Below are 13,033 nucleotides of genomic sequence, written 5' to 3' on the forward strand. Positions count from 1 at the left end.
AGAATTGTTTAAGTTGAAAGTTATAACATTTGCGTAAACTAACTCAATTTGCTTAGGAATGCATTACTGGTAATTAAAAAATGGGATGGTACACTTAGAATTGTTGCAGAACATTCGCATAAACTAACTGAATTTGCGAAAAAAAAAGATATTCAATTGGCACAAATCTATGAAAATGGTTAACGATGATAAAATGACCTTGTGACTTGACCTAACTTTACTTCTTCGATGTGTTTTGTATAATACTCAAGTGGCGTCTGAACAGCGTTGCCAATTTAAAATAGGGTCTAACGCTATAGTACACTAAAAAGCTGATACTAACAGAGATGCAGATGTCAAGAAAAGAATTTTAATAATGAAATTCAGAAAAACCCTTAGAAATCCTTGCAAATCAAGTAGTGAGGTATATATGAGTATGATCCGTCAAGGATCATTAGCTCCAATGATCCTAACCACCAGGGACCTCCAAAGGTCCCATACCCCCAAACTCCAAGGGGCCTCTCCCCCCAACTTTTTGGTCCCCATCCCCCCGCCGATTTTTTTATACTTTTTTTAAGTTTTTTAATCTTGTTTTATTATTTTTCAACATGATATATTTTTTTCAACTTTTTTTACATCACTTAGAATGACATGAAACATACTTAAAACATAAAAATTCACATTTAATATTTTCGAAACTCAAAATGAGAACGGTATAGATTCTACGAGTGATTGCGCAATAAGACTACTGGTATATGCCTTAGCAGACAGGTTTCTGACACGACAGTCACCCCGGTCAGATTTCAGTCATAATATATACGAAGTACACAACATTTAAGGTAAGTTCAATATCCCAAAAAAAGAAAGAAAAAAACCGGTCCATCTTGGTTAGAGGTTAATATATTAATTTTTTGGGGAATAAAATACAGGTCCAAATTACAATTTTGTATAGTTTGAAAAGCTCTTTCAGCGAGTCAAATAGATTTTTTGTTTTTTAGATTAATTATTTGCACTGATAGTGATATGGAGAAATCCATGCGAATGCTGGTGAGTAAATTTTTTCTTGTATTATAATAAAAAGAAAACCATTTTGTGCTGCCATTAAGTCGGCATTGACTTATATTAGACTTTTATGTAAATATGCATGTATCAGATACTAGAATTGTAACAATTAACAATTACTTATTCAAATTATTTCTTGAGTAGCTACCACTGTGAGGGATTTAAACCTTTCTTGGCCCTCGATGCAATACGCTATGGGATATTATAGTGAACATAGCTATAAATTTAATAACATAAAATATGTGATTCAACATGCGAAATGTATTAAGAGCCTTACCCCTTTTCAGAGGTTAAGAGACGTATTGTTTAATTAAAATAGGAAGCTTTTTTAAAAGTATAAACAGCTTTAACGTAGAGAGCATCATATTAAAAATATACTTGGTTTAGCCTCCATCTAGGACTGCCACTCTTTTCTTTATTTGTTTAAGTAGGTTGAAATTTAGGTCTTTAAGTTTACGAGCTACCAACTTAGAAAACTGAAAATAATCTTTTATTTTAGGGTGTTGTTGATCAAACCCCCCAGCAAACGCGGGCAAAGTTGGATGTCTCCCCTGGTAGCAATGTGAGGCATAGCAAAAGTCACAATGAAAATACCCTCTTTCGCAGTTTCGAAGATTCGAGTGCTACGAGAAAACGGATAAGGATGCTTGTAAAAACACAAGAAAAAGATAGACATTCACTTCTATTTAAAGGAAGAGATGTGAGGCGTTATACTCAGTTAAACCATGCATGGAAGTATCCTATAGTGTCGTTATGCTAAATTTCTGATTGATTTGTCAATGTTCCTTTCTAAAAGCAGTATTTTTATGATTTCAAATAAAACTAGTTGACTTTTTTAATACTATCATTACTCAAAAGGTCCAGAGATTCTTAGAATATAATTTATATCCTAATCCCCTGCAACATAACCTATTCATCACTTGAGAAGCCCATTATAACTGTAGATTTTTTGTCTAAAAATATACTTTGAAGTGGATTATAGAATGGGTTTAATCCAGTTCAGAACCCATAGTCAACATTCTGGTACTATTCCTACTTGCAACAATAGCTAAACTACCAAGTGAGAAAAAATTGTCATTTATAGCTGATTTGGAAGGATAAATATCAACTTGACAACATCATCTTTGAATGTCAAGGTTACTAGTAATTCCATTCATAGTTCTATTCACGAGACCCAACTGATCATGCATCTAGCTTTTTAATGTTTTAAACATTATATTTAGGTTTTTTAACCTTTCGTAGGTGTGTATTGCATGAAACTGATGATCTGGGATGTTTAGTTTGCTATTTTGAACTTTTCTGAGCTAGATTTCCTAACCTTTCGTATGTATGTGTCTGGTTTTATTGATAATATTTGATTTTCTAATAAAGTTGGGTTTTAATTTTCAGAAATAAGAACATACATGTTTAAAATACATCTGATTTTAATAATTGGGTACATTTTTGCAGATTTTTTAATAAAGTTGGGGTTTAGTTTTCAGAAATATGGATATCCCACTTTAAAATACATCTGATTTTATTAATAACATTTTTTTTATATAAAGTTGGGTTATAGTTTTCAGAAATAAGAACATCCATAACGTTCTGTTCTAAATTTTTCAGTAGAAGATAGAAATAGTTATACTTTGATTGTGAATATTCGCCATGAAGATAAAGAGTTCTTTTTGAATTCTGCGTTTTCTCAAAGAGGTGTAAAAGTGTTCAAGTTCTCTTCTGAAGATAGAAAGTTCCTCTTTAATTCCGAGTTTTCTCAATAAAGTGAAGAAAAAGCTCAACCTCCCTTCCGAATTTTCTCAAAGAAAAAAAAAGTTACAGATCCATTCTAATTCTTTTTTCAAAAGAAAATAAAAAGTTTTCACTTCAGTTCTGAATTTTTGCAAAGCCGGGAAACAAGTTTTGAGTTTCCTCTGGAGTTGACATCGTACCCTAAAAAAAGAATGGAAACAAAGACGAAGTAATGCCTTAAAATATCTTTATTGCTATAATTACATGATAAATATCCTCCTAAAAATAAACTATGACACCGAAATGGAATAAGTATTATATTACGAGAAAACATTATGAACAATTTTTATAATAGGCTTTGAAATAACCTTTATTTCTATGGATGAATGGGTGAAGCCTAAAACGAACAGAAACTAGAAATCCTTGGAAATCAAGTAGTGAAACGATTATGAGTATGAATCGTCAAAAATCGTTAGCACCATTGACCCTAACCACCAAGGACCTCAACCTCCAAAGGTCCCCATACCACCACCCTCCAAGGGGCCCCCTCCCCCAACGTTTTGGCCCGCTCCCCAATTTTGTTATACTTTTTGAAATTTTGTTTTCTTTTTTTTTATTTTTTTAACATGGTATTTTTTTCAACCCCATTTTTTACATCTCTTGGAATGACATGGAACATACTTAAAACATAGAAAGATCAAATTTAATATTCTCAAAATTGAAAATGAGAATAATATAGAAATTTTAGTCGTGACTTTTACTATTAGAAAAATAATGTTTGTAGTAGCACTTTTTTTTCTATTTTGTGGGAGGGGGGACTTCGAAATTATTCAACTTTTTTTTGTATCTTAAAATGACAGGAAATATCCTTACGGCTATGGCAATCGTACTCGATATGGATATGCGAGATTGAGATCTCCGGGTTAGAGCTTAATATATTCAGTCTTTGAGGATAAAGTACAGGTCAAAATTACAATTTTGTATAGTTTGAAAAGCTAACTTCAAGGATAAATGGTGTTTTTGATTGTGAATTCCTTGCCTTGAAGAAGTCATCATGTGGGGTGATTTTTGAATGTGCGTTTTTATTGCTGACTATAGATCGTAGAGAAGTCTCTTGTTATCACTGGCATATCAACTACAATATGTATGCTTACAATAGAGACATGTGGCGCAATACATTATGTGTTATAAGCAAACTAGGTTTATATGATAGAGTGTACCCCCATTCTATCATAAAGGGAAGGATCTATCCATGGTACAAGAGGAAGTTAGAGAAATATGTAGTTTTTTTGGTGTAACAGCGCTATACGCGAAAGGGAATATACCCACTGATAAACTTTTAATCGACAAATGCAAATCTGATATACCAATATTCAACTTGGAAGATTTTAATCGTGAGGTATTTCCGAATAAAATACACAACCCAGAGGACGAGGTTCGATTTTTTAGCAGATGGGTGCCGACATATATTCTTTCTCGGAATATGTGTATAAGATATCTCAGGAAGAAGAACAACAACAAAATCCGTGATATAGATTGGGATCACACCAAGTGGATTATGAACGATGATGAATTTTTATAACACCCATCACCCCCATAACTATCCAACAGTCTTTTTAAAGACCAACAAATCTATAAACACATCGTAACAATGGTCATATGAATCTTTTCTGTGCCTTGACAGAAAACAAAACATCGCATCGTACTAGACTGAAATAGTTTTTTCTGTACCATGTGAAAAAATTCAAAAAGGGTTTGATGCAAAGAGCGGCTAATCAGATCAGCCCTCAGTATTAATTACCAAAACTTAAAAAACTGAATGCTGAAAACTAATTAGGCATGAAAGGTAGTTTAGTTTTAATTCTGTATCCAAATATGTATAGTTTACTAGGTTTTAGACTATTTGTTAAAGTAACAAACAAAAGCCAATCCTCATAAATTAAAGAAAAAAAGGAAACACCCCAGTAGGGAATGATTTTCATATCTTGAGTCAAAGTACCCTTTTTAAGCATTAGAACATATCATGCAGCGACAGTGTCGTTTACAACTGGTTTGTACAGCAAAACAAATATTTTGGCCTAAATACCACAAAAAAGTTATCAATCATAAAGGCTACGAGAAAGGTGATCAACTTAAAATTATCGAAAAAGTTTGTACACAATCTTTTATTTTCTGAAGGCAGGCTCCCACGCGACCTTCATATTTGAGCATAAAAGCAGTAAGTTAAAAGTGAAATACTATTATAGGCAATGGTTCGGAAGCTTTATTTGGATTTGATTTTGATGTTGGATAAAAATTCAGTCATTTTTATAGAAACTGCAATAGTTTCACGGAAAACATCTTTCAGTGTATTTTAATTATAAATGAAGTGTTAAATGCAAATTCATTTTGGTTTTTATGTTGGATAAATATTTGTTCACATTTATAGAAACTGTAATAGTTTCACGGGAAGCATCTTTCAGCGTGTTTTAAGTTTTTAAAAAAGCATTCATTGAAAACTAAATTTGATTTTGATGTTGGATAAAAATCCATCCATTTTTATAGAAACTGCAATAATTTCATGGAAAACATCTTTCAGCGTATTTTAAGTTTGAATGAAGAGTATCAAATGCTAATTCATTTTTATTTCGTTGTTGGATAAAAATTAGTTCATTTTTATAGAAACTGCAATAGTTTCGTGAGAATCATCTTTTAGGGTGTATTGAGTTTAAATGAAAATTATTATATTCAAATTAGTTTATTATTTTGATGTTGGATAAAAATTTGTTCATTTTTATAGAAACTGCAATAGTTTCGCGGGAATCATCTTTTAGGGTGTATTGAGTTTAAATGAAAACTATTAAATTAAAATTCGTTTTGATTTTGATGTTGGATAAAAATTCCTTTATTCCTATAGAATTTGCAATGATTTCATGGAACGCATCTTTCAGGGTTTTTTAAGTATAAACAAAAAGTAGTAAATGCAATTTCATTTTGATTTTGATTCTGGATAAAAATTCATTCATTTTTATAGAAACTGCAATAGTTTCACGAGAACCTTCTTTTAGCGTATTTTAAGTTTATATGCAAAGTATTAAATGCAAATTCATTTTGATTTTTAAATTTGGTCATTTTTATAGAAACTGCAATAGTTTAACAGGAAGCATCTTTCAGCGTGTTTTACGTTTAAAAGAAAAACATTAAATGGAAACTTATTTTGATTTTGATGTTGGGAAAAAATTTAGTCCTTTTTATAGAAACTACAATAGTTTCACGGGAACTATCTTTCAGCGTGTTTTAAGTTTTAAATGAAAAGTATTCAATGAAAATTAAATTTGATTTTTATGTTGGATAAAATACCATCCATTCTTATAGAAAATGCAATAGTTTCACGGAAAACATTTTCTGATTTAATACATGCAATAAACTAGCTAGTGTCGATAACCGGACATAGAGTACCAGTGGGAAAGCTGCATCGTGTCTCTGAACAAGCCTAGAGTACGATTGTTAGAGCAGTAAGCATATTTCATGTCGCTTTAAGATACGTAAAAATCTATTCATAGCGAGAGAGACATTGTGTTAAAAAGCTGGGTTAATCTAGGTTCAAAAAGAGTGGCGCCACTCTATAAATTTTTATCTCAAATTTCTCAATGGTATGTTAAAACCGTAGAAGAACAGAAAAATTATAGATGGTACGGGAAACATAAAAATTAAAAAAATGAAACTGTATATACGTAAGGTTTTATCTCTCTCTCTCTCACGTCAATTTTTTGTCTAAATGAAATTTGAAAGATAAAAAAAGTACTAAAAACTCTTTTTTTTGTACGGAATGATATAAAAAATGTTTTCTCGCTGGTATGTTAAAACCATAGAAGAACAGAAAAATTATATATTGCATGGGAAACATAAATATTAACAAATGAAACTGTATATACGTAAGGTTTTATCTCTCTCTCTCTCATGTTTAATGTTTCTAACATTAATAAAAGCAAAACAATATTTCCCCCTAGACTCTAAAAAAAACATGATCAGATCATTCGAAATCTAGTGAAAATATTGTATTCTATTATAGGAGCAAAATTGGACTGACGGGCAGGATATTTGGTCTGAGTTCGGGCTGACTGAATCCTATGACGAAACCCTGTAATTGGTCGTTGAAGCAACGAATTCATGTGATGCTAAACTCAAAGAACTTGAAGAAGGACCTGAAGAAGGTCAAATTATGGAAGAAGAACCAGATTTTATAGAAGACGATGACGTCGTTTACATTAAAACCGTGTTTTGTGGGACTAAATGCAACAATGACATAAATAGCAGAAGAAAAGGAAGTCATGGAAGAAGATGACGTGGTATATTTGAAAACAATTATACATGCAGACTTAGAATAATAGATTTTTATTTTAATAAAATGATGGAATAAAAAAAAACCTAGCATATTGACAGATAAAACATGTTGATAGAACAAGTTTCGTCTAATCTTTTGGAAAGTGTGATAAAAACTCAATGATAACTCACATCATTATCATCAGCAGTTAAATCATCAATATTCCTATTGTCTGACATAATTGTTTCTTTACTGAACACAGTTGAACTTATGACATTACAAAATCTTACAAGACTATTTATATCTATACTCAAGAACAAGGAAATCTGTTATGTAAGAGTTGAGGGACTCAAGAGCGCTCCCTAACGTTCAAAACCAGATTATGCGAAAGTGCCTTAGGGGTAGAGAATGACATAGATAATGGTCATTGAATCTCAAGAGTGCTCTGGGGGAATGACCCAGATAAAGTTCGTTCAAGCTACTTACTCGATACTCACTCTCTTTGAAAGGTGTATAGATCCATGCAAATCCATACGACATTGCGAGAGGATACTCACTCACTTTGAAAGGTGTATAGGTCCATGCAAATCCATTCGACATTGGGAGGGGATACTTACTCTCTTTGAAGGGTGTATAGGCCCATGCAAATACATATGACATTACGAGGGGATACTCACTCTCTTTGAAAGATGTAGAGCTGCTATAGAAGTATTACCTATATGTGAGGGACTGCTTACTCTCTTTGAAAAGGTGTATAGCTGCTATAGAAGTATTACCTGTATGCAAGGGACTACTTACTCTCTTTGAAAAGGTGTAGAGCTGCTATAGAAGTATTACCAATATGAGAGTAGCTACTTACTCTTTTTGAAAAGTTGTAGAGCTTCATTCAACTTGGTACGCTTCAATGTTTCCTAGTGCCGTTGTAGAGAATGACCTAGATAAAGTTCCTTCAACTTGATACGCTTCAGTGGTTCCTAGTGCTGCTATAGAATCCATATGACACATTCTACTATGGCGGTGGAGACACGGCAAATTTGTAATACCACTATGCCAGTTTTTGCTCTAACGGGGCTCTCTCCTTAAATTAATTTGTTTAATCTCTGGATTTTTTGATGGTTTTGGGACCTGTGAGTGTACATGATTTAATTTGTATTTGTATTAGATGACCGTGCCTTATATGTCTACTTGTCTTCTTTAATGCATAATAAAAGTTATTGTACTATACCAAACCTCTCTACAACGTTAGTTTAGTCTCTTGATTAACCACAGTCGGTACGCTCAAGACAATTTGTCAGGCCAAGGCCTGACTTTTGCGAACACAAATATTTACTTTTTGCATACAATCAAGCTACTAATAAACCTTAAAGTTACATATTTTTAGACCTAAATCAAAACACGCCCAAAGAGTTGCCTGTAGTCACTGATATTTTCGATAATGAAATTATTGTATATCTAATGGTGAATAGTAAAAAAGGTCATTATTCATTATCAAGACGTTAAAGAAGCTACATGAACACCGGCATTTATTTTCTGTACTAGACAATTCAAAATCGCGGCTTGGGAAAGCAATACTCAAGCATAGCGTCGACAAGGAAATTATTAATCTCTTATCGGAACTTTGTTTAAATTTAACAGACGGTAATGTTCAACTGTCAGATGGTGTTAGACAACACACAAAGCAAGATCGGTCACTTGTACGTGCTCTAGGTTGCAAAAAGAAAGCAAATTGTAAAAGAAAACGTCTTGATCAAGCGGGTGGTAAATTCTTTTCATTGTTACTACTGATAATCGACGGACTTGTAAACACTATTCTCTAGAAATGGCTAAACCCTATAAATTGACGCCATTTGAGCTTGCCCTTTCACCCAAAGAGCACTTTGAAGATAATCTTGATAAATTTATTAACAATGAAACAATTGCCGATGATGAAAAATTAATTTTGCTTCAGAATGCCCTTCTAATTGTCAATAAGCGTAGGCCTTATCGTGAAACACCGCTCAAAGTCAATGTCATTGATCAACCTTCTGAAAATAGTGAGACCCCAAAAAATGAAGATTTATTAAGAAGTGTTGTAGACTTGTTGCCTCCATCCTATTGTGAACAAGGTAAAAGAATCTTGATGTATCTCGCTGGCAATGAACGAATTGACAAGAAAAAGAATGAAGTTATAATCCAGGGCAAGCCCTAGAATGTTAAACCGTATGTTAACATTTGTTAAACTGTTAATCTGGTATGTTAAAACCGTAGGAGAACAGAAAAATTATAGATTGCACTGGAAACATAAATATTAAAAAATGAAACTGTATATACGTAAGGTTTTATCTCTCTCTCTCTCTCCCTCTCTCTCGCATTCTCTCTCTCACGTCTATTTTTGAATAAATGAAATTTAAAAGATAAGAAAATGTACTAAAAACTCTCTTTTTCTTTTCGTATTTAATGATATAAAAAATGTTTTCTTGCTGGTATGTCAAAACTGTAGGAGAACAGAAAAATTACAGATTGCACGGGAAACATAAATATTAAAAAATGAAACTGCAGAGTGAAAGGACACGGCAAAGGCTGACTACCAAGAGAATATGGTGGAATATTTTCGACTGGAAGAAGAAGATGAGTTCCAGATTAATGACGCCTATGATGAAAACAATAAGAGACCAAGAACAAAGAAGTAACGTTAACAAAACGGTAAACATAGCTAATGAATTATGTGAAGACAAATACCATGGCTCTTACGAAACACAGATTTTTAGTACAGAGTCTGAAAACAATAAATCGGCTTTTAATAAGCCTTCTCTGAATGTTTGTTTTTTGTCCAAAAAAGTACAAGATTTTCAAAATGATCGACCAAGTGTTATTTCAAACACTACACGGTGCCTCACTTCCTAATCCAGTGGACCCACATATTTACGAAACCAAGTAATCGGCACTTAGATCTACTGATAAAAATAAAATGCTCGAGCTTCAAAGAAGAAACAACAGGTATTTGAAAGAATATGAGCTCGGAATAGTAAGTGCAATATGCAAATCAACAGAAGAAGATGAACAAGAGGGAGTTAAAATCAACAAGGATGTTTACCAAACACACTTTAAAGCAAAGGTGTCAGAAAATATTGATACCGAAGGGAATTTTGAAAATGATAAGCTGGACATGGAGTTGAAGGAGGGCATGGACATTAAAGAGTGCATGGACACTAAAGAGTGCAAGAACATTGGAAAGGATGACTACCAAGAGGATATGGTGGAATATTTTCGACTGGAAGAAAAAAATGAGTTGCAGATTAATGACGCCTATGATGAAAACAACAAAAGAGACCCAGAACAAAGAAGTAACATTAACAAAACGGTATACATAGCCTATGAATTATGTGAAGACAAATACCAGGGCTCTTACGAAACACAGATATTTAGTACAGAGTCTGAAAAAAATAAATCGGCTTTTAATAAGCCTTCTCTGAATGTTTGTTTTTTGTCCAAAAAACTACAAGATTTTCAAAATGATCGACCAAGTGTTATTGAAACAATAAATGACGCCTCGCTTCCTAATCCAGTGGACCCACATGTTTAAGAAACCAAGAAATCAGAACTTAGCTCTACTGAGGCTGCTATAATCTTAAGGACCGCAAACGAAACTGGTATATCAAAGTTTTAACTGAGCACGAACAGAGTTCCGGCCTATCCTACTGCAGATAGTATTTCTTTAGTATGTCCAGATAGTTTTGAATACATACAAGACAACAAGGCCGATGATTACTGTTATAGCCGAAGTAGTGGGGGGACACTCAGTATCTGTGGTGTTACTAACTAATGAAGTCAAAATTATATTTTAGTAAAACATTAAGACGCAAATACAAAGTTTTTGAAATACCACTTTTTATTAAGATAAAAAACACACCCTAGAAGGTGTATACTTAATAGGAAATTGAGAAACCACCACTTTCATGCTATATGGGTCACTGGGTCCGATAGGATGTGGTTGATGAAAAGTATAAAAGATAAATTTTAAAGAAACAGGGTGTCAGATACTAATTTTATGCTTGACTGACCTTTGGTCTTCTGATATTAAGAAATAATTTGGAATATTGTCAGATTATTGTAAGTGTCTGAGTATCTTATTGTATTATATATTATTGCAGATTTCTGATACTTTTTGCCTCCCTGGGACCACCAGTCCCAGCGGAATATAAATATATTATTAAACCCTATACTAGACTATGTTAGCTGAATAAAAGTATTGTGTTGCCAACCTCTCTACAATCTAATCTCTACAATCTGTTGCCACCCTCTCTACAATCTAAATATAGTCCTTCGAATATTCCCAGCTGATACACCTCGTTAGTCAGGTCATAGACTAAGGCAAACTACCAAAATTTAATTACCTTAGAGCCATAGTTTATCTCCTCTATAAAGGGAGAAATAAACGCAGCAACAACAAATTCACCCAATCACCATGAAAACACTTTACCACAGCTGGTGGCAGCGATGGGATATTCTTCGAGGGTGTATCCCTCTATTATAGCATCCATTGTTTCAACCTTTCCGTCTTTTGTATTTAATGTTGCTAGTACTTGAGCTATTGTCCCCCCTTCTATTGTGATTTTCCCGTTTATTTTTATGTTATAATCTGAATCATCACTCTCTTTATCTGTTGTTACGTAAATTCGCCTGTTAAGTTTTTCGTTTGAGTTTCGTTTATTTTATCAGTTAGGGGTTCCCAAACGATCCCATATTTTCTTACAGCATCTACTCCTAGAATACAACGAAATGCCAGTTGCTTACATATTATCACCGTTACTGTTATTTCTTTATCCCCTGTGCTAAATTTTAATGGACATTCCCCCAAAATTGTCAGCTTTTGATCTTTTACCGATGTCAGGGTGTTCTGACACCTGCGTGCGTGAGTTTTGGCATTTGGAGGAAACATCCTTAGTAACTTCTTCCGAGTTAAGGACTTTGACTCACCCGTATCAAGTAAACCGGGTAAATTTTGGAACACTCAAATTTAAAACAAGGCAAATTATTATTATTTCCCTGTGTATCACAACACTCTAAACTATAAAGGGGTCTTTGTAAAGATTCAGCTCTGTCGACCCTTACAGGCTGGTTTCTCCGTTTAAATGCCCACAGTTTGACCAAAAGTTTCTGGGGTTATCCCAGTTTTCTTCAGCGTTGCTATTTTGACCCTGGGCGTTGTTAATCGTTTGATTTCTAAACCTAAATTCAGGAATATTATTAGGTGTTTTGCGAAGTATTATTCATTCCCTGCCTTCCTAAATTTCTGCCCCCTGTGTGCTGAAGTGGTATTTGGTCTTGTACGTCTGGCCTTCTTTATGTATTCTATGCCAGCAATCTGCCGAATAGTGATTCGGTTTGCTACAATAATAGCAGTTAAACCTTTTCCTATATTGCTTGAAGATTTGCCCTTCCGCATGAGGTTAATAGCTAATTCTGTATATTCTTGACCTCCCACCACTTGTTCTACAATTTTCTTCGGGAGGAGGAGGTGGAAGTTCATAACAATTGGTATTCCACGTCATTCATGATATAATATCATGGGATTGGTCGTCAAGTGGAGAGGGTTCAGTCCATGGTGGGAGATTTCGGCCTTCCTCACGCCTTTTTGGTTCACGATTTGGCTCCCCCAAGGCTCACCCACTTTTGTCCCCTTTCATATTGTACACTTCCTTGGGCTCCTGTGTTATTTATTTACATATGATCAAACTTTTTCATGGCCTTGTCAATTTTTACCTCTGTTTCTACTAGGATTATAGCATGCTCTATATTTTCAGGTTTCCGTGATAATATTAGTCTTAGTAGCTTTTTTTGGTAACTCTTGTGTAAAAGTATGCAATTGTACTTTCTGTACCGTCTCGTCACTTCCACCTTTCTCTAACTGTAATCGTACAAACCTACAAATTTGGTCTGCATATTCCTTAATACAAGTTGAGGTATTGAATATCACTACCTCTA

The 13,033-nt window shown here is 33.7% G+C and overlaps 1 pseudogene; it reads left to right on the top strand.

Annotated features, from left to right (window-relative positions):
- The first annotated feature begins 10,016 nt into the window (after positions 1-10,016).
- Positions 10,017-10,715, top strand: LOC148938692 (uncharacterized; annotated as a pseudogene).
- Positions 10,716-13,033: the final 2,318 nt, after the last annotated feature.

Source organism: Artemia sp. Qi Xiang Cuo, unplaced genomic scaffold, assembly GCF_049724085.1.
Source record: "Artemia sp. Qi Xiang Cuo unplaced genomic scaffold, ASM4972408v1 HiC_scaffold_3023, whole genome shotgun sequence".
Classification (NCBI taxonomy): domain Eukaryota; kingdom Metazoa; phylum Arthropoda; class Branchiopoda; order Anostraca; family Artemiidae; genus Artemia; species Artemia sp. Qi Xiang Cuo.